The sequence below is a fragment of the Pan troglodytes genome, chromosome 13 (genome assembly GCF_028858775.2).
Source record: "Pan troglodytes isolate AG18354 chromosome 13, NHGRI_mPanTro3-v2.0_pri, whole genome shotgun sequence".
Lineage (NCBI taxonomy): Eukaryota > Metazoa > Chordata > Mammalia > Primates > Hominidae > Pan > Pan troglodytes.
Window position 1 is genome coordinate 139,574,028 of NC_072411.2, and position 20,067 is coordinate 139,594,094.

At 44.8% G+C, this 20,067-nt stretch overlaps 1 protein-coding gene across 1 annotated transcript in view; it reads right to left on the bottom strand.

Moving 5' to 3' along the window:
• Nucleotides 1-12,957, bottom strand: part of COL6A3 (collagen type VI alpha 3 chain) — a 90,178-nt gene extending 77,221 nt beyond the window's left edge. Inside the window, exon 1 of the mRNA XM_001153544.7 lies at nt 12,619-12,957. The gene's annotated coding sequence lies outside the window, so the exon portion shown is untranslated. The remainder of the gene's footprint in view (nt 1-12,618) is intronic.
• Nucleotides 12,958-20,067: the final 7,110 nt, after the last annotated feature.

Consider the following 20,067-nt stretch of genomic DNA (forward strand, 5'->3'; position numbering starts at 1 on the left):
CTTAAAAGTCCATCAATAGATGAGATGAATAAAGAAATTAATTCATTTCAACAGTGTTTTATAGTTTTTAGTGCACAGGTTTTTTTCTTCCTTGGTTAAGTATATATATGTATATATACACACACAATGGAATTTTTTGCAATTATGAAATTGATTATAGATTTCCAAGGCTGCTTTATCACAAACAAAGAGTCTTCCAGGACTGTGAAGCTCAGCCACACTCTGAGCACAGAGTATGGCAAAATGCCTGTCTGTATCATTGTAGGTGTATAATAAATATTTGTTAAATTCATTAACTGCTATTCCTACAGTTCTCCTAGGACTTTGCACTGTTATTACACCACTTACACTGTAATTTTTTTTTTTTTTGAGACAGGGTCTCACTCTGTCACCCAGACTGGAGTGCAGTGTCACGATCACAGCTCACTGCAGCCTCAACCTCCCAGGCCCAAGAAATCCTTCCTTCTCAGCCTCCTGAGTAAATGGGACTGCAGGCACACACCACCCCACCCAGCTAAGCTTTGTATTTTTAGTAGAGACAGGGTTTTGCCATGTTGCCCAGGCTGGTCTTGAACTCCTGGGCTCAAGAGATCCTTCCACCTTAGCCTTCCTAAGTGCTGGGATTACAGGCGTGAGCCACTGTGCACGGCCTACTGTATTATACTAAGTCTTATACATGCCACATACAAGGAATATTATTCAGCTTTATAAAAGAATGAAATCCTTTTATCTACTACAACATGGATGAATCTTGAGGATATTATGCTAAGTGAAATAAGCCAGTTACTAAAAGACAAATACATTACTTTATAATTCCATTTATGTGAAGGTATTTAAAGTAGTCAAAGTCTTAGAAAAAGAACTTAGAATGGTGTTGGCCATGGGCTGTCAGGAGGCGGGCAGTTGTAGTTACTGTCCCATAGGTATAGAGCTTCTGTTTTGCAAGATCAAAAAGTTATAGATATTTGTTGTAGCACAAGGTGCGTATAGTTAACACTGCTGTACTGTACACTTGAATATAGTCAAGATAGTATGTTTTATGTTATATGGTTTTTACCACAATTAAAATAGAAATGAGGACAGGAAATATCATTTGCCAGGTTTTAAAAGCATGGGTAACTACCCCTAAAATGTAGCCATCAATTTAACAGGAATGATGTAAGTGCAGCATCTCTTTTTTGAGGTGTGATAGAGTTTAAGAGCTACTAGGAGAAAACAGTACAACTAAACATCCTAAAGTGTGTCTACATGCCGCTGTATTCAAATAACACAATGTTTGCCCTTACTTCTAAATAAGATTTGGAAAGAAATAAGAAAAGAGTATATGTCATGCAAAATGTTAGGCTTTGGCAAAGAAGATCAGAGTCTCATGAAAGTGGGAAAGAATCTAATATGAACATTCAGACCTGGTGCAAACATGGCTTCTGCCTTGACTAGTATCCTCTGAGCTTTGGAATCGGCTCCACCCAAGGCCTGAGCTTTCGTATCTCTATCTTAACCTTCCTCTCTCCACAGGTGCCCCCATGGGCTCTGCAAGTCTTTATGGTTGTCTGTTGTGTAGCACAGGAATTCCATTTTCCCCATACAGCTAATGAAATCAGGGATGAGGATGATCTAATGTTCTCAGCCTTGCCATCTGAAGATTGATAGCAGAGGAGAGTCTGTCCGGCTGATGAGTGATGTAACTTTGCCATGAATGGAGCAGCAGACTAGTGTCCAGATGGACCACTTAGCAAAGGTACAGGGAGAGCCACAGAGAGTTATTGAGGCTGCCAGTCAAGGACAGGAGCTAAGTGGGTGCAAAGGAAACCTGAAGCTCAGTCCCGTGGATTTGCCGTGAAATTCCCCCTGCCTGAGGTCAGGCCCAGAGGGAGAAGCTGGAGTCCAAATCTCGTGGCCCAGCTATGAGGAAGACGGAACACAGTGTGGGCCCTGGGCCTGACCCGCCAAAAATTGGTGAAATGGAGACAGATGAAGCCATAAACAAGGGAATGAACACCAGGACCCATGTGGCTTTGGATTTCCAAAGAAAGTCAACAAAAAGTACCACCTGTGATGAAACAAATGTACCCTGTGATTCAGATTCTGAGAACTTGAAGCCATGATCTCAGCAGCTAAAATAGAACCACCTGTCAATACAGCAGTCTCTTGGAAATGCATCAACAGTGAGAAAGGAATGCTGTTCTAATGATGCTCAGGAGGCCAGTTATCAACAGAACAGATTTTTTTCTGCAACAAAGTGACAGCAATGAGTGGTGATAGCGGCAGTATTGCAAAAGCTCAGCCCGATTTTTTTGCCTTGCCATGGTCACTGCCTTTTGGACATGGATATATGTTAATACGATGTAGAAGAGCAGTCTCCAGTGCTTGTGCTGTGGTTTGACAATGCTCCCAAGCTTTAGCCCGGTCGCAGCACAGCAGGGCTCAGGGACCCCCGACAGGCTAGACTGCCTGTTCTCCTCCCTCCACTTAGGTTGACCCTACCCCCACCGTGCCACAGTCCCAACTTTGCCCCTTCACTCTCTAGGAATCCCTAAAGCCCATGCAACCCTGGGAATCTTCCAGACTTTTCCACCAAGCTCTATCTTTCTTCCCTACAGTCTGTTAGACCCATTCCTGAGTGTTTCTTCAAATAAAAAAAAAAAAGCAATTACAATATCTAACTTTTTGTATGACCTCAATTAAATAATGATATATACTTCAGAATAATATAAAAATACATTTTATATGTGCTATTCTTGATTCTTTCTATCAAGCTTGAGCGTCAATTTTTTTTAGCAAAGGTAAGCTTCCTGCTAGATTCTTTCCAAGAAAATGGCCTGTTCTTTCCAAAACAACCTGTATTATTGTAATTGGTCCAGATCAATGTTTTAATATGGGATCAACAGATTCAAAGAGTCTATGATCCTCCCACAGTTGAGTGCAAAATTGCATCTATGGATGAGGGTTTTTCTGGAGATAAGGGTCCATGTTTGTATGTGATTCTAAAAGGCAGTTGTGCCACTCCTCACCCCCCAAAAGTTTAAGCATCACTGCTTCAATTAAAAATTTTAATGCAAATCTTCTGGAAGATCCAGTTTGATTACTTTAAATGTTTAATCCATGTTCAAGAGGCATGATTTTAAGTGGTATTTTTGTTTGTGAATGAGAACACAAGAGTATTATAGAGGCTCTTTGTAAAGCATTCGGCTTTGTAATCCAGGTGGAAAAAATAGGACGTGATAAGATGAGAGCTGTCTCCTCACTGTTGAGTCTGGGATGGGAAGAGCTGCAGACACCTGTGCAGGGAGCACTGACAAAGAGCACAAGTGAATTATGCCTTGAGCAGGTTTTGCTAATGGTTTTCTTAATCATTCCCATACCTCACACAGTGAAAGCCTTTGAATCCACTGATTCTGTCACATATAAAGCATTGAGTGGGCTCACTCTGGAGCAATTCCAAAATTACATTTCTCATCTTCCAGAGTGCTCAATACAATCTAAATAGTTACAAAATAAAATCCGGGAAGTCTAAGACATCACTCAGTTACTTCAACCATTCTGAGTAAAATGAACTTTAAGTTCATTGAAAATCATATGTAAAGATTTTTATTTTCAAGATGTGAATCTTTGGAGGAGTAGCCCCCTCAGTGGAGATACTTCCCATTGGAACACAAAGTAATGGGATAAATACACTGTGCACAGGAATTATTTTATCCAGAATATATCCAGATATTGAGGGAAGAGGAGGCGAGGGAAGAAAAGGAAAGGAGCCCTTCCAGCTCTGAAAAGGACGGGAGATAATGCCTGTAGGACAATGCGTTATCCAGGCTCCACTGATGATTCAGAACCCATATGGTTTGACTGAGCTGAATTCCCAGGTGGGAAAAACGCCTTTGGCCCCACACACTTTCCTGCCATCATGCGGGAAGCAGGTCTTGTGGCTCGTGGGCTCCTAGCCCAGCTGTTGAATATTTGCTGATATTTTCGTTTGCAATTAACTCTCTTCTATTGTTTGTCATGTCCTCGAGTCTCCATTTATAAAAAAACGAAATTCCCTGGCAGCAAATTTTGGAGAACTTTTTCATTTAGATTATTAAAAGATGTCAAACACCATCTCCCCAGATGACCACCCGCCCTCTTCAACAAGGGGGAATGAGGCAGCCATCCGAGCTCATTCCCCGACACCACCCTCCCGGAGGAAGGAGAGAGGAGAGTGCTGGTAACGTTTCCTGGGCTTCTGTCTTGTGGGTGGGATTTCACGCCCTCCTCCCAACCACCCGATGGCTGATTTCCCTCCATTTTATAGCTGAGAAATTGAAACCCCAGCAAGGCAAAGTGATTGTTCAAAGCTACATAGATAAAAACAAGATAGAACCAGAACCCTAACCCAAGTTAGCATTTCCAAAGCTCATGGGAAGAACCCCGGGAAACCCTAGAGGCTGTGCCAGATTTGGCCCAGATCTCAAGGAAACTCCCCATGCCTTTTGGGGAAAAAATAGACTTCCTTGGTGGTGACACACCACAGATTCTATGTCAATGGAAGTCGGCTGTCTACTATCATTCTTTCAAATATGAAAAAAAGACTCAGAATTGGCTGCTTGAGATCCTTGGACTGGAAGGGGTCTGTTCCTTCATCCTAGATTCTGTGTCCTAAAGGCAACAGATTCAATAAGAGACATTCATCACATTTTCATTCTCATCTTTCTGTTTAGGATTATTCATCTTTTTGTTTACTCTGCCTCATTCTAAAAAGGATTTGAGGTGCCTTTTTCCGTTTAGTTTCTATCCCTTTGAAATTTAAAAGGATACCTTTCATTACAAAGATTGCCCTACATGGCCCTTCAACCTGATATCATATTCAATCATATTCCAATGAATATGATTTCCCAAGCTATTTTGCAATTCTGTAAATTAGTTTTCATTTAGCCTACTCAAAACCTTTTTCATTTTCCATGTCTGGAAATCTTTTTTAAGAAAGAGACACACACGCATGCACACAAGGAAATAGTTTGAAAACAAAGACTGAAATAAATCCAGAGCTTCCATTTTGAAGGCATTTATTTGGTTTTCTCCAAGCACTGCTTTTTAAAATCAGCCTGTCCCTCCTATCAAGTTCCGGGACTTCTGTTAGTTCCTAATTGTCCTGTTTAAAATGGGAGCAGTAGAAATAGTCAAAGCCCACAGTGGGAGAGCCGTGCACACTGACTGTGAAAGAGAAAGTCAAATTTCAGTAAATTTGAGGCACTCATCCGCCCTTGCCTTTACCACGCCCGTTCCTAGACTGCGAGAAGGAGCGCCCCATTTTTTCTCTTTTTCTCACTCTTTCTCTCTCTTTTTGCATGAATCCTGGGAAAGGAGTCCCCGTTCTTTTCCTCAGGGAGGAAGCTAAGAAAGGATTTATTAAGTCCTGCAATTAGGGTAGGAGGAGAGTGGAATTTAATATGCTCTTGGTGTTTGAAAGACCCAAAGGAGAATCCTCAAAAGTAAATGTTTTGGAAGAGCTCCAAGAAACCTCCAAAGAAATATAGCAAATTTTGTTTTTTTACTGTTTATTTAACAACTTGGATTTCACATTTCTTTTTTTCTTTTTTCCCTTTTTTTTTTTTTTTTTTTTTGAGACAGAGTATAGCTCTGTTGTCCAGGTTGGAATGCAGTGGCATGATCAGAGCTTACTGCAGCCTCAACTTCCTGAGATCAAGCAATCCTCCCACCTCAGCCTCCCAAGTAGCTAGGACTACAGGTGTGCGCCACCACGCCTGGCTAATTTTTTTTGAATTTTGGTAGAGACAATATCTCACTATATTGCCCAGGCTGGTCTCAAACTCTTGGGCTCAAGGGATCCTCCTGCCCTGGCCTCCCAATGTGCTGGGATTATAGGCATGAGCCACTACACCTGGCCTTTGAATTTCTATTCTATGAAAATACTCTAGAACAATAATCTGTTTGACTCAAACTGAATGTGTATCCTGTGATAGCAACATTTTAAAACTCTTCTCGTCAGGCAGGGTAACTAGACCTCCTTTGTCACCTACTGGGGTCCTTTGTCACTTACGGGGGTCCTTGTTAGATATGGAGTAGCGGATTCGAGATCTTCAACTCTTCCTGGTAAAATCTAACAAAGCAACACCTGTTCTGCAACTTGTGGATTATAACAAAGCAATGCAGAAAGATAGGGCCTGGACATCCCCTAGCAATGCCCTCCCTCTGTTAATGAGAACACCTGTAAGAACATGCCGACCTGCAGCCAGGCTTAGGCCAAGCTCCTCAGAGGTGGGTCTTCTTCCCATTACAAAGGCAATTAAGAAACTCCAGATTAATTACCCAGATATTTGAAAAAATTACTTTAAAACATATTCCTAGCATTGCAGATAATAACCATGAGGCAGAAAGTTCCATATCTGGTGTGATTTGAAAAGCTAGACGCCACCATGCAAATGTAAAACACATTCCACATTCTGAAATATACAGCAGCCAGACAAGATTTTGTCTGCACTTATACTGCTAATTATAAACATCAGGCAGAGACTAGTTCCATTTCAACATTAAAGAAGAAAGGTACATTAGAAAATGCTTCAAGAAATATTGCACAAATGCCCACTCCATTCCAACTCCTTGCCACGTGACACTGCTGGATCCAAATTGGAGCTTGGCACTTATTCCTGTCTTTTCCTTCTTGGCAATGAACTAGGGTGCTACTGACCTTTCCAAAACTGTGGTGTTCCATTGTAGATGATTAAAGTGGCTGAAAGGTGCTCTCTTTGTAAAGAGAAAAGTTAGATATTTTGTTTTCTAGTCTAATTCATAATCAGGTAGAGAAGATAAAATTATTCTTGAAAACAGAAACCTTTTCAAAAATCAAGTTGGAACATCTGATAAAATATCATCCATGCTGGATTTATTGCAGTAACCTGGGAAATTCTACTTCCTTACTGCCTCTGTCAGCAATGGTCGGCCAATCTCTCCCAGCCTCCCTTTTGTGTAAAAGAAGGCTCCTTGCCTGTTGCTCGAACAGGCCATAGTCCTGCGACTGCTCTCTTCCATCTGTTGCCCTGGGCTCTGATGAATGATGGGTTTTCTGCAGCCCCAGTTAGAAACAGAGCACCCGGGTGCACCGCCGGGCCGGCTGTGGGTTTAGCTGAGTTGGCGCTAACTCTGGGTACCGGCCCTGGGCTGCTGAATCAACTAATGAAGATTCCAGAAGTGAAAAACCAGTTTCCTGGAATGGTTTCCCTTGAGATCTGAGTCAACTCCAGCTGCTGTTCAATTTTTAATTTTGAAATTAAACCGAGCCATGAGCTCTTCCTTCCAGTGACCAATTCCTGATGCTCTGGGTTCCTGAAAATCTAATGTATAGCACACACAGGGGGTTTTACAGAAACATTTCCCATTGTACTTTTCCCTGGCCACTTGCAATTCTCAAATGTTTCTCTGTATTTCATGAGTTTAAACTTCAGGAGAACAGTAGGATCATACTATGCTGAATGCAGCCAGACCCCTACAAGACTAACAATTTGCCTTTGGGAGAGGGTTTGGCAGAACTTTTCGTATTTGTTTTTTGCTTCTCTCCTTTTTCTTTCCAGATTTTTTTAAGCAACAGTTACTCCTCTGCTGAATCAACTTAAAAGAGGCTACTCCAAGGAAGACTGGGAATGGGAAGAGTACCTTTCTCCACATGGCACCCTAAAATACACTCTTAAAGGCTTGTCCCCCTTGAAATGTCCAGATTCCAAGATGTCTGCATATTGGAAACATCAGACAATTCTGCTACTAGCTCTGTGGCCCTGTCACTGGGCATGCCTCTCTGAGCTCTCTTTCTTCATCTGAAGCATAAAGGGCGTGGAGAAACCATCCACCAAGGTAGTAGTTTTTTTGATATTTCAATTAGCCAAACAGAAATTATATGTTTGCCAACCAGAAGAGAGGGGGCTATGTCTTAGTCATTTTTTTATATTCCCCAAGAATGTATTCTCTTTTTTTATTATTTTATTATTATTATACTTTAAGTTTTAGGGTACATGTGCACAACATGCAGGTTTGTTACATATGTATACATGTGCCATGTTGGTGTGCTGGACCCATCAACTCGTCATTTAGCATTAGGGATATATCCCCTCCCTGAACCTCAGCGCTCAAGGCCATGATGCACAATAGGTCTTGTTAAACTTAAGTAAACATGAGAACACAAAGACCAACCAAAGGGTTAGGTTTTTGTTTTTTTGTTTGTTTGTTTGTTTGTTTTGCTCTGAGCTAGAATTCTCTCCCTCAGAGTCTTAATGCTGGTTATCTCAAGCGAACAGACATAAATCTGAGAGTCAGTAATATATATTTGTATTAATAAATATTCAAGACGAGACATTCATAATTATAGCTTGTGTGAATTTTTAAAAGTATGTTAAAACCCATTGTCCATTATTAGGGGAAAGTATCAAAGGACATGTCACGAACACCCTTACAGTTCTAAAATCCGGTAATTCTACAGGGATACGCAATGGCATGAATATGCAAACTTACTTTGGTTCTCAAGCACCCGACTGTTCATTTAAACCTCTGTAATTAGATATGGGTAAAATGCTTCCTATAAAATGTCTTATTTGCTGAATACCCTTGTAATGCAATTGTTTGGGAACAAAGATGCCTCCTTTGATGGCACAATTTCATCTCAATACACTTACACCTGAGCAGAGAAGAAAAACAAAGCTCTAACGTATGTACACTTCCGTTATTATGAACAGCCACAATAAATATAATAATGACAATCATGTATTGAAATATCAGTCCTAAAACTGCCCGCAAGCTCTGCTGAGATGGTCATCACTGAGTTACTGCAAACCCTGAAACTCCACCCTGGGAGACTCCAGGCACCACTTCAGAGATTTTTCTGAAGCTCGCAGAGATACACCTCCCTCTAGAGGAAAGAAAACCAAACTGCCTTTTCAAAAACAGACCAGGATGAACGTGCTAACTCAAAATTTCTTTTCTTTTTTTTTTTTTTTTTTTTTTTTCTGAAACAGGGTCTGGTTCTGTCGCCCAGGCGCTGAAGTGCAGTGGCATAGTCACGGCTCACTGCAGCCTCAACCTCCCAGGCTCAAGTGATCCTCCCAACTCGGCCTCGTAGCTGAGATTACAGGCACATGCCACCATGCCTGGTTAATTTTTTAAAACGCTTTTGTAGAGACAAGGTCTCCCTATGTTGCCCAGGCTTGTCTCAAACTCCTGGGCTCAAGCGATCCGCCCACCTCAGCCTCCCAAAGTGCTGGGATTACAGAGATGAGCCACAGTGCCCAGCCCTCAAAATTTCATCTCTTTCCCAAAATGGACTATAAGACCAGAATGTATTAAAAATTATATTTTTCAAAATTAACAAAGTGAATTGTTGAAGGGAATATCTCTGCAAAATCAGGACCTGCGGAATACTCCCTGGAAATAAGACATTCATGACCACACATTAGAGGGGGCAAGCAACATGTTTTATTTAAAGAATAGGATTGTCCTTTCTTTGCACTGAATTTTTACACTGAATTCCACTGAAGTTTTACAGTGGAAACAGAGAAGCTGTATCTAGAAACGGGAGAATGAAGATAACCATTCTTGTCTAGTTCATGGCTGTCTGAATTAGTAGGAAACTTTAAAGCTCCCCCACTTTAAAATTTGGAGGGTTTGCGGCTTTCATTTCCTTAGCTAGAGCTAATAGGATTTTCTTTAAATGTCAGGTCCCTCCTCAAATCGTCAGCTATTTATGTAGCAGCGATGTGTTTTTTACTGCCTGCTTGCTGCAGCCAGGACACCGTGAAAAGTTTGCTCCCGTAAGTCAGGGTGGAAAAGCTGCCTGGTACACAACATCCCTGTCAGATGGAAACCGCCTGCAATCCTTCCCCCAAGAGACAGCAGATTTTCAGCTTCTTCCAAAAAGAGCAGTGACAAAACTGAACTTTCAAATAAAAATTTTTGCTACAGCTGTTACTGCGCCTGCAAGGAAGTGTCACGCAATAGTATTCACGACTTGCCGGTGAATTTTAAGTCCTAAACATGGAATTTCACATATAAGTGGGAGGTGATATCAACCGCTGGTGAAGACTACGCTTGATCCAGTTGTCTAAACACTCTGAGCAAGGAAACAAATGAAACCTCGCTGGCAAAAAGCCACTGCCAGCTTCCAAAGCTTCCAAAGAAGGCGGTCTTGTTTCAAGCTGGCTTTAGGCATCCAAGTCTATGGGTTCCGTTCCTGAAACTAAGGTCAGGATGAGCAGCCTCATTGGAACCACAAATCAACAATCGACTGAAGAGAGGAGCTTCTTCCTACTTTCTCATCGGGGACGTATTAAGTTCTAGGATAGGAAATCACAAAACGCACTGATGATAAAGTCAGTGCAATTTGCTGAGTCCTGAATGCTTTAGAAATAAAATGAAGCGTGAAGTAAAGACAATTTTTCAGAAAGGTGCCTACCTCGTATCAAAAATATCATTCAGACCCCAGGTTTGGACATTTGCCACACGTCCCCTCACCTGTGGGCCACAACCATAGTGGGGTGGAACACGCTCCCTGCCAAGCAGGGGAAGAGCGGGGCCAAGGGCTAACATTCTAGAGGCTTCCCCAGCCACCTCCCAGAAAGGTGCTGTAGCCACACCCTCCAATGCCTGGATAGGAAAAGCCAGGACAGCCTCACTTCACCCCGACATGGAATTCCTTCCCAAGCCCTCTGCTCCACTCAGTGTCTGCTTCCTGGCTTCTCTCGACCATGAGTGAGGAAAGGAGAGAACTAAACCTCTGGGTAGCAAGAAACCCCCTAAACAAAGAAGTCCAGACAGGCAGCTGTTCCTAGATCCTGATCTTTGTAAAAGCCACGCCTCCCCACCCCAGGCTTTCATCCTCAGCTACAAGCCCACTTCAGAAAGAAGAGCATACAGGTCCCCTCCTTCAGTGCCCTCCACCCCCAGGAGGTGGCCTGAGCAGGGCGGCCAGCCCCGGTATTCTGGTCACGGAACCGATGCCCCCGCCCCACGGTCCACCTCCCTTCTTCCTCGGTTCATTGGTAGAGTCTTAGTGAGCCCAAAGCAGTTTTCCCAACGAGATGTGAGTTATTTGGGATCCTCCGTCACTGGCTTGTCTGCTCTCCTTCAATGGGGAAGGATTTCACTGCCATCTCAGGCACTCGCTCCCTGGCCTGGGCAAGGAATTCCGCATCTCAGAGCCCCTGGTTGCTCATTTTGAAAACCAGGAAACTACTGCATCAGTGGCTTCTGATCAAAAATCTCTTCCATTATCTTTAGCCCAACAAAAACCTCAGAAGTCCCAGTAATGTCATCAACGGCCACCCACTCAGTTTTCAATATAGTTTTGCTTAGGAGCAATGTAACTTCGATTTTAAAGCCATTTCGGTTGTTTTTTACAGCATTAAGAATGGGACCCTGGGGAGCTGGGGGATCCCAGGTTGAGCATCCACCATCCCCGTGAGCTCTGAGCACCCTGCAGCTCTAGCACCCTGTGGTCCTCATCGGGGTGAGCTGTATGTGGGGAGAGAAGCCGGTCAGCCGGGGCCACAGCCCTGCCTCCTCATCCAGCACAGCAGACTCCCCTGTGCTCAGAGGGGTTTGCTCCTGGGGTCTGCACCGGCCTCGAAACTGGCTCCTGGGGCTTCCTGTGGAAGCAGATTTTTCTTTAACCACTCCCTAGTCCCTCCCAGCGACCCCACCCACACTTCAATACCCGTTCATTATCTAACATAGTAGGCCCCTTGAAACAGGTTCCCCAAACAGGCTGGCCACTGTCAGTGAACGTGTCCATCCTCAGCAAGAGAGGACCCGAGCCCCACCCTGCATCCTCCGGGTCAGAGAACAGCCCTCGGGGCCTCCCAGCTTGGCACTGGCCTCACCTCCGTGCAGCATGGGCTGGCCCTGCAGCCCCAGGGGCCCTGCCTTAGACACTCAGCATGCTGCCCAAATGCCCAATTCCTTCTTCTCCTCTGACCCCTGCAACTCCTTTAAGCAACCCCAAGGGACAAAGTCTCCAATAGAGACTTCAGGTTCCTGGAAAGACGAAAGCTTGACGGCAATGACTGAGCGACCCTTTACTTGGCCCTGATCCTGAGCACCAGAGTTACTCCAATCTCGTGAAAGCAGCAAATGTGCTCCACCAGCACCTTCCCATGGGCGGCCCTGGGCAGAAAACCCATGCAGGTTGTTGCACCCTGACCTAGTGTCACCACCCAGAGAGCTCAGAGAACATCTCCCAGCGGAGCCGCCCGGCAGGGAGCTATTCTAGTCCTCAGCAAAGACGCTTCTGCAAACAAAGCGGATCCCGAATGGGTTTTAGAAGGCGGCAGTAACTTAAATAAATCATGGGCCGAAACACGCTGCCGCCCGGAATGCACAGGGCGCGTGTAGCAGCCACAGACACGCGGTGGAAAAGTGCTCACGCTCTTAGGCAATCATGACCTTAACCAATTTAAGGAAATCCCATTGCCATAAAGTGAGAAAGAAAAATCAGCAGAATCTTCCAGAGACCTAAAGCATGTACAGAAAACTGGCGATCAGCATGAGCGTAAGAGCCACTAACGCTACCTAGAAAGGATCACTTCAGGTTAAGAGCATTTCCTTCTAGCCCCAAACCTGGAAAAACAGAAGAGAAATCACACTTACCCCTGAGCAAACCTGAAGGCGTGTGTCCCTGGGCTCCTCGATTCAATTAGGTTTGAATAGGATGCATACTTTTCCCACTCACTGCGTCTCTTTTTCTTTTTGCAGCCTTTCTCCACCAAAAAAGTGGAGACTCAGAGCTGCGGAGGAAAACTCTTGCAGTCCTTGCAGGAGGCTGGAGCCCAGGAGAACTGAACGGCCTTTGGTGGAAGACTGAGCTCCAAACTGGACTGGGGCCAGGGATACCAGTCAGGGCTTCCTCCAGCTCCTCCTCCTCCTCCTCCTCCTCCCTCCCCGACCCCTCCTCTCCCCCTCCTCACTGCAGAACTGACCCAAAACTGTAAATGAAACCAGACTCCTCCACTCTGTTTCTTCTGGCCCCCGCTCAGGCTGATGTCACCCTCTGAATTCTGTCTTCACCCTACAAGTGTTTAGCTGGACTCCTGCAAGCCCCAACTCTTAAAAAAAAAAAAAATTGACCACTCCTACTCGTCACCTTTTGGGCTGGGCCCTTGGCGTCAAAAAGAATAAATTTTGGAATTTCTTCGTGGGTATCCATGGTTTTCCTGCAATGTTTTCCAACACCATCTGAAAGGAAAACAGGAAATGCAGTCCCCCCCTTACCCTCACCACACCCTCCCATTTCTTCTTGAAGTTTCTGAATTGAGACTTCTACTAATAACTTCCCCCTTCAAATAGAAAAACCAGCAATTAAAATCGCCTTGGTTTTCTGTTAACCAAAGCTCTGTTCACCGGCAAAAAAAGGAGGCTACATTTCTTTTAATTTCTATATCTAATGGTTCTGATTGTGGCGCTTATAGGCCCATTCTAGGCACAGACGGGGTAATAAAAATGGTTATCTTGCCAAAGCTTCGGGAAAATACTTGAGTAAGAACTTCTGTTTCTAGAAAGCTTTGCACATTTCAAAACACTTCAATATACATTCTCTCCTTTATCACAAACATCAACACCCTAAGCCCTTTTAAATAGAAAGATGTCTTCTTTTATTAGGTGAAATTGTGGTCCCATTTTACAGATGAAAGAAACAGGCTGGGCACGGTGGCTTATGCCTGTAATCTCAGCACTTCGGGAGGCTAAGGCAGGCAGATCACAAGGTCAGGAGTTGGAGACCAGCCTGGCCAACATGGTGAAACCCCATCTCTACTAAAAATATAAAAATTAGCCAGGCATGGTGGCAGGCGCTTGTAGTCCCAGCTATTTGGGAGGCTGAGGCAGGACAATCGCTTGAACCCAGGAGGCAGAGGTTGCAGTGAGCCGAGATGGCGCCACTGCACTCTAGCCTGGGCAACAGAGTGAGACTCCAAAAAAGAGAAAAAGGAAAGAAAGAAAAGAAATGAAAAGAAAAGAAAAGAAGAGAAGAGAAGAGAAGAGAAGAGAAAAAAGAAAAAAAGAAAAGAAAAGAAAAGAAGTTCCGAGAGAGTAAGTGACATCGTCATTGTCCAGTCTGGGTTAGTAGCAGAGCTCAGATGACAACCCAGCTTTGGCCATCCCCAAACTTCTCACTGCTCTCCCATCATGTGGTCCTTATGAAAAGTCCATTAATGTGAAATATCAAGAGACATCCGAAAGGTTCTTTTTGACTGAGAGATCCTTCCAAACCAAGTTTGAAGAGCAAAGAAATCATTAACTCCTTTCCATGGATTATCTCCCTCCAATTTAGGGAAGAAAGGAGACAGCACCCCAGAGAGAATGCCTGCTCCCCTCTGCAGCTCCAGGGCTCCCTTCCTCTCCCATAAAGAAGCCCAACCCATCTCTAAACCAAAGGGCTCACTTGCAGAGCACTGGAGTAGGGAACAAGGATGGAACCTGAATTATGGGGTTCTTAGGTGAAGACACGCTGAGCAGAGGCTCCGAGTATAGAACCGCGCTGCCTGCATGACATGTAGAAGGACAACACGCCCCTCCAGCGGCATCCAATTCTCTGCCCTCATCCTCTCTGCACAGTGCAGGCATGGACTCAAGCCCCTACAGAGACCGGGGATACTTGCTGCCACCCCCTTGGTTAGAGTCTGCAACTTCAGCACTAAGGAGGACTATTTCTCCCAGAACATTGTCTGCTGCAAAGAAGACAACCTTTGATTACAACCCCATGCTCCAAGCAGCTCAGCAAACTGAGGTTAACTGAACAAGCACGTTTTAGGTGTTTCCACTCCACGGTTTCTTTCAAATACAAATACACTCTTTTTCGCAAAATCGCTAGGCAGATGCATTCCTTGGTATTGAAAGTTTCTATTACAGTCGACCTCGTATCCATGGGTTCTGTATCCATGGATTTAACCAACTGTGGTTCAAAAATGCTTTTTAAAGTAGATGATTGCATATATACTGAACATGTACAGATGTTTTTCCTTGTCATCATTCTCTAAATGACACAGTATAACAACTGTTTACATGGCATTTACACTGTATTAGGTATTATAAGTAATCTAGAGATGGCTTGAAGTACACAGAAGGATGTGCATAGGTTATGTGCAAATACTACACCACCTTCCTTCAGGGATTGGGGCCTCTGTGGATTTGGGTATCCATGGAGGTTCCTGGAATCAATCCCCCATGGATACCAATGGATGGCTATATTTAAATAGCAAGGGCAAGAAATCATTTAGAACATGATTTAAAGAAATAAAAGCTCCCATTCAGTAGGAAACCATAATCTTTAATATTTAGCTGCACCTACTCATTGATGATCCAGATCCTCTTCAGCACTGCCCATGGCTCTAGAAACTTCCAGAAACTCATGGTAAACCTCCCTTGTGCTAACAAGAGAGAATTTGGGTTTTATGGCAGCTTTCTTCCTTAATCACCACTATGTGGATTCCCACTTGCATTTCCAGTTCCTCTCTGCTACCTGATCCCAGGAGGAAAACAACCTCAAAAGTTTGAGCTGCCCTAAACGTCCTGAGTCCTGGATCTAGGCCCGGCCATCGGTGGGACCTCATAAGTCACTGAATCTCTCAGTTCACCTCATAAGTCACGGAATATCTCAATTCTGTTTCCCCTTCACTGCAGGCTTGAACTGGCTCTTGGCACCTCTTCCCATTTTCTTCCCTTATCTTGTCCTTAACTACACAAGTTAGCAAGTTCAGAACTCCATTTTCCAAGCTCCCTTGTAGCTGTGGCCCTGATGGGGATGGGGCCTCCCCATCCAGATACACGGCTATGGGATTGGAAGGTGGCCTGAGGGATGGTGATTTTCTGAGACTTTGGCTGCCCTTTCTCCTGTGGGCAAGGACAGCATGGAAGGTCCCATGGGTGCTTCTGCAAGACTCCCCTCAGATGAGAGTCAAATGTTAGTGGTTCACACCCACGCCCTTTCCTGGAGGACTGTTCATGGATGCTGGGAACTGTCTCTTCTGGACACATTGGGGTGTGTGAGGTGGGTGGAATTCCAAGATGACCCCCAGGAGTCAAGCCCTTGTGTAATCCACCCCCCTTGAGTGCAAATGGAAGCTGAGCCCTGATTCCAGCCTTTGAACACGACAAAAATGAATGGTGTCCCTTCCTGGATTAGGTTACAGTTGGGTCGTGGGAAGTCACCCAGGGATCACAGAAGACTCTGTCTTAGGAAACGGCAGGGAGAGATTATCTTGCTGGCTGCTGGGGTCTGGATGTCATGTCCCCCAAAAATCCATATGTTGAAATTCTAACCCCCAAAGTGATGGTATTGGGAGATGGGGCCTTTGGGAGGTTATTGGGTCGTAGAGGAGAAGCCTTGATGAATGGGATCAGTGCCTTATAAAAGAGGATATGGAGAGACTGCTCCATCCTCTCACCATGTGAGGACACAGAGGGAAGGTGCAGTGCATGAGTTAGGAAGCAGGACCTCTCCAGACACTGAATCTGCGGGCACTTTGATCTTGGGCTTCTCAAACTCCCAAACATGAGAAATCAATTTTTGTTGTTTAAGCCACCAAGTTTAAGACATTTTGTTACAACCATCCAAATGGACTAAGACACTGGCCTTGACAAAGTAAGCCGCCATCCTGTGAGGGCCCATGGCAAGGAAATGTGGGGGCCTCTGGGAGCTGAGAGCAGCTCCTAACAAGCAAGGAAGCAGGAACCCCAACTCGACAACCACAAGGGCCTGACTTCTGCCAACATCTACGTGAGCTTTGAAAAGACTCCGTGTTTCAGAAAGAAATGTAGTCTCCCAAACGGAGGTTTCAGCCTCTGAGACCCCAGCAGAGGACCCAGTGAAGCCAAGCCTGAACTCCTGACCCAAGATACTAAATGCATGTTGTCGTAAATTGCTAGTTTGTGACAATTTGTTACACAGCAGTTGATAACTAGTACAGGGTTATAGCCCATCTCCCTTGGGGTGGCCCACAGCCAGTGATGTCTGATGTGGGATGTGACACTCCAGTCCATTGCCTCTGGGCCAGAAAAACTTGGCAAGAGGATTCTCACTGCAGAACACCTGCCATGGGACCAGCCTGACTTCTCAGAACCCACTCTTTGCCTGGCTTCTTCTCCTGCCCTCATCCTTCTTCCTGCCTTCCTTCTAGGTTTCCCCTGGGAGCTCTCCCTCAGTAATCGCTTGCACAACACCCTGTCTCAGGCTCTGCTAGAAGGAACTTGAACATACACACAGTCATAGAGAAGCCAATATGAAGACTCCAGCTCCCTGAATGTTAAGAGGCAGTGGCAGACTGTGTAACAGACTAAGCATCCGAGTTCCATCACAGTCTCCAGGACTCAAAGGGAAGTTGCAGCCACAGCAGCAGCATCTGCCACACCCCGCATCCCAGCATCCAGACAGTTGCTGAAGGGTGCCTCGATCTTTGTCCTGTAAACCCTGGATTGCGGCTGTGCAGTGTGTTCCTAAGTTCAGTCTCTCCAGTACAGGCTCCTGTTTCCCTGCCTCCCAGAATAGACCAGAGGGTTTATGCTGGGATATCCTGGGAGATATTCCTGGAGGGCCAGCTCAAGTCCACTCTTCTCACCCTCCCAACCAGCTCCCAGTGATGGATCTGCAATCATGTTAATAGATTTGCTTGTTGCAGTGAGGCTGGAGTTTCCTCTTATTGAAGAGGAGGTATGTGAGATTCCAAAATCAGCTTAAAGTAAAATGCTCCACTGAGGCAACTAGGCCTGTTTCAAGACAAGAAGGATTAGAAGCCCAATCAAGGAAGAGGACTTGAGGCTTCCACTGACCCCACAGCCAGAGGGCAGCTGGGGTTTCTCATTCCATCCCTGTGCCTGTTTTAAGCCTCCTCGAGTGTCAGAGTGGAAAGTTGAGCGGATCTCTGGGAATGAGGCCCTAGTGCCTTCTTTGCTACTAACTCACCACAGGTTTTGGGCACGTCAACTAAGCTTCCTGCCACTCGGTTTTCTCTTCTGCAGAGTGAGTGGTAGCTGTGCTCAATAATGTCCAGAATCATCCAGCAATAACCCCTCAGGGATCTGGGCTGCATCAGCCATATTCGTCTCTGCCTCATTTCTAGCCTCAACTTCTATCCCTGCCCCAATTTGCACATTTCAAAGCTCCCACCTCTAGATTCAGTCCCACTGAGACCCGGGCTCAGGAAGAAGGATGGACCAGCTGCCCCTCCCCATTCCCTAAACACTTCATATGGACATGTTGGTGTGAATTTTTCCTACTCTATTCTACTGCACAAATGATGCTGTTTCTGCGATTTTCGAGAGTCTAAAACCAAATAGCACTTCACTTTATGCTACTAAAACACACCAGGCTATGAAGGAAAACGTAGTGCCAGCCATGCACAGAAAGCTGTTGGGTCATGTGTCTAGACCAACATTTCTCTTATTTCAGGAATGCCCATCCCCTACTTTGACCAGGGGTTCAAATGAGAGCTGCTATCTTCCAGAAGAACCTTCTAGCATCTCCTCTACCAGGTGATCCAGAGTTGGTAAGCTCATCCCCAGGTCTGCCTGCTTACATCTTAGAGCCAGCCAGTCTTGAGCCCTCTCTGATAATACCAGGAGCTTCCATATTTGCTACCATTTGGAGGAAGCCAGTCAGGGAGATCAAAGCAGAGAGAAGTGGAGAGGAGAGAAAGAGAATGCAATCGGCTCTCTGATTTCAGACATCCTTTCTATACTAGTTCAAGTTAAGTTCCCAACACTTACAACCAAAGAAGTCCTGCCTGGTGCACTAATACAATCTGTTTGAAGAAGACACATTTCTGAAATAAGTCCTGGACTAGCAGATCAGTCAAGCCATTACACTAATTCCCACTGTAATTCCATGATTTCTTCTGCTGTGGTAAAAGTGTAGCTATTCTTGATTTTCCTTGACTTTTCTTAAAAACTTTTCTCATCAAAACAGGCAGGATTGGGAGGCCGAGATGGGTGGACCTCACCTGAGGTCAGGAGTTCAAGACCAGCCTAGCCAACATGGTGAAACTCTGTCTCTGCTAAAAATACAAAAATTTGCTGGGTGTCGGGGCAGGCACCTGTAATCCCAGCTACTCAGGAGTCTGAGGCAGGAGAATCACTTGAACCCGGGAGGTGGAGGTTACAGTGAGCCGAGATCGTGCCATTGCACTGCAGCCTGGGCAAAAAGAGCAAAACTCAGTCTCAAAAAAATAAATAAATAAGTGAAACAGGCAGGAAGGGAAGTCTTTGTTTCTGAGTAACACAAAAGCCTGAAATATAAAGTAGATGTCGAGTATGTGTCCTAAAGCATCAACCCAGGGAGATATGGGCGAGGACTGGGGGTCCTAAAGGGAGTCTTTGAGTGTATGGGAAACACCTTATGAAAATAAATATTCTTGTGAAGAAAGTCTAACAAACAATTTTATATTCATCTTGAATGATTAATTTTGGGGGGACATGTGAACCTGGACATTTGGGGAGGATGAGAAGATTGCATTAAAGAGAATGTGCCAGCTTTTAGCTGGCTCTAGGAAAAATCAGTGTAAAATTGCCCAGTTAAAAATATAGCATTTTCCTGGCCGGGCGCGGTGGCTCACGTCTGTAATACCAGCACTTTGGGAGGCCGAGGTGGGCAGATCATGAGGTCAGGAGTTCGAGACCAGCCTGACCAATGTGGTGAAACCCCGTCTCTACTAAAAATACAAAAAAAAATTAGTCAGGGCGTGGTGGCGAGTGCCTGTAATCCCAGCTACTCAGGAGGGCTGAGGCAGGAGAATCACTTCAACCCGGGAGGCGGAGGTTGCAGTGAGCCGAGATCACACCACTGCACTCCAGCCTGGGTGACAGAGCAAGACTCCGCCTCAAAAAAAAAAAAATAAATAACATTTTCCCTAGATTTTTGTGAGCTATAAACCATGCTCAGCTGATTAATTTTAAGGATGTCAAGCCCAAATGTGAAAAGATCCAAGAAACTTTTTGCAGTTGATTGGAATTCAAACATTTTAGCAAGGAGATGTTTGGTTTTATAATTATAGAACGACACCAAAGTGCCAATTTGGCCTTTTTCGGTTTGAAATATAAATTTCCATGTGT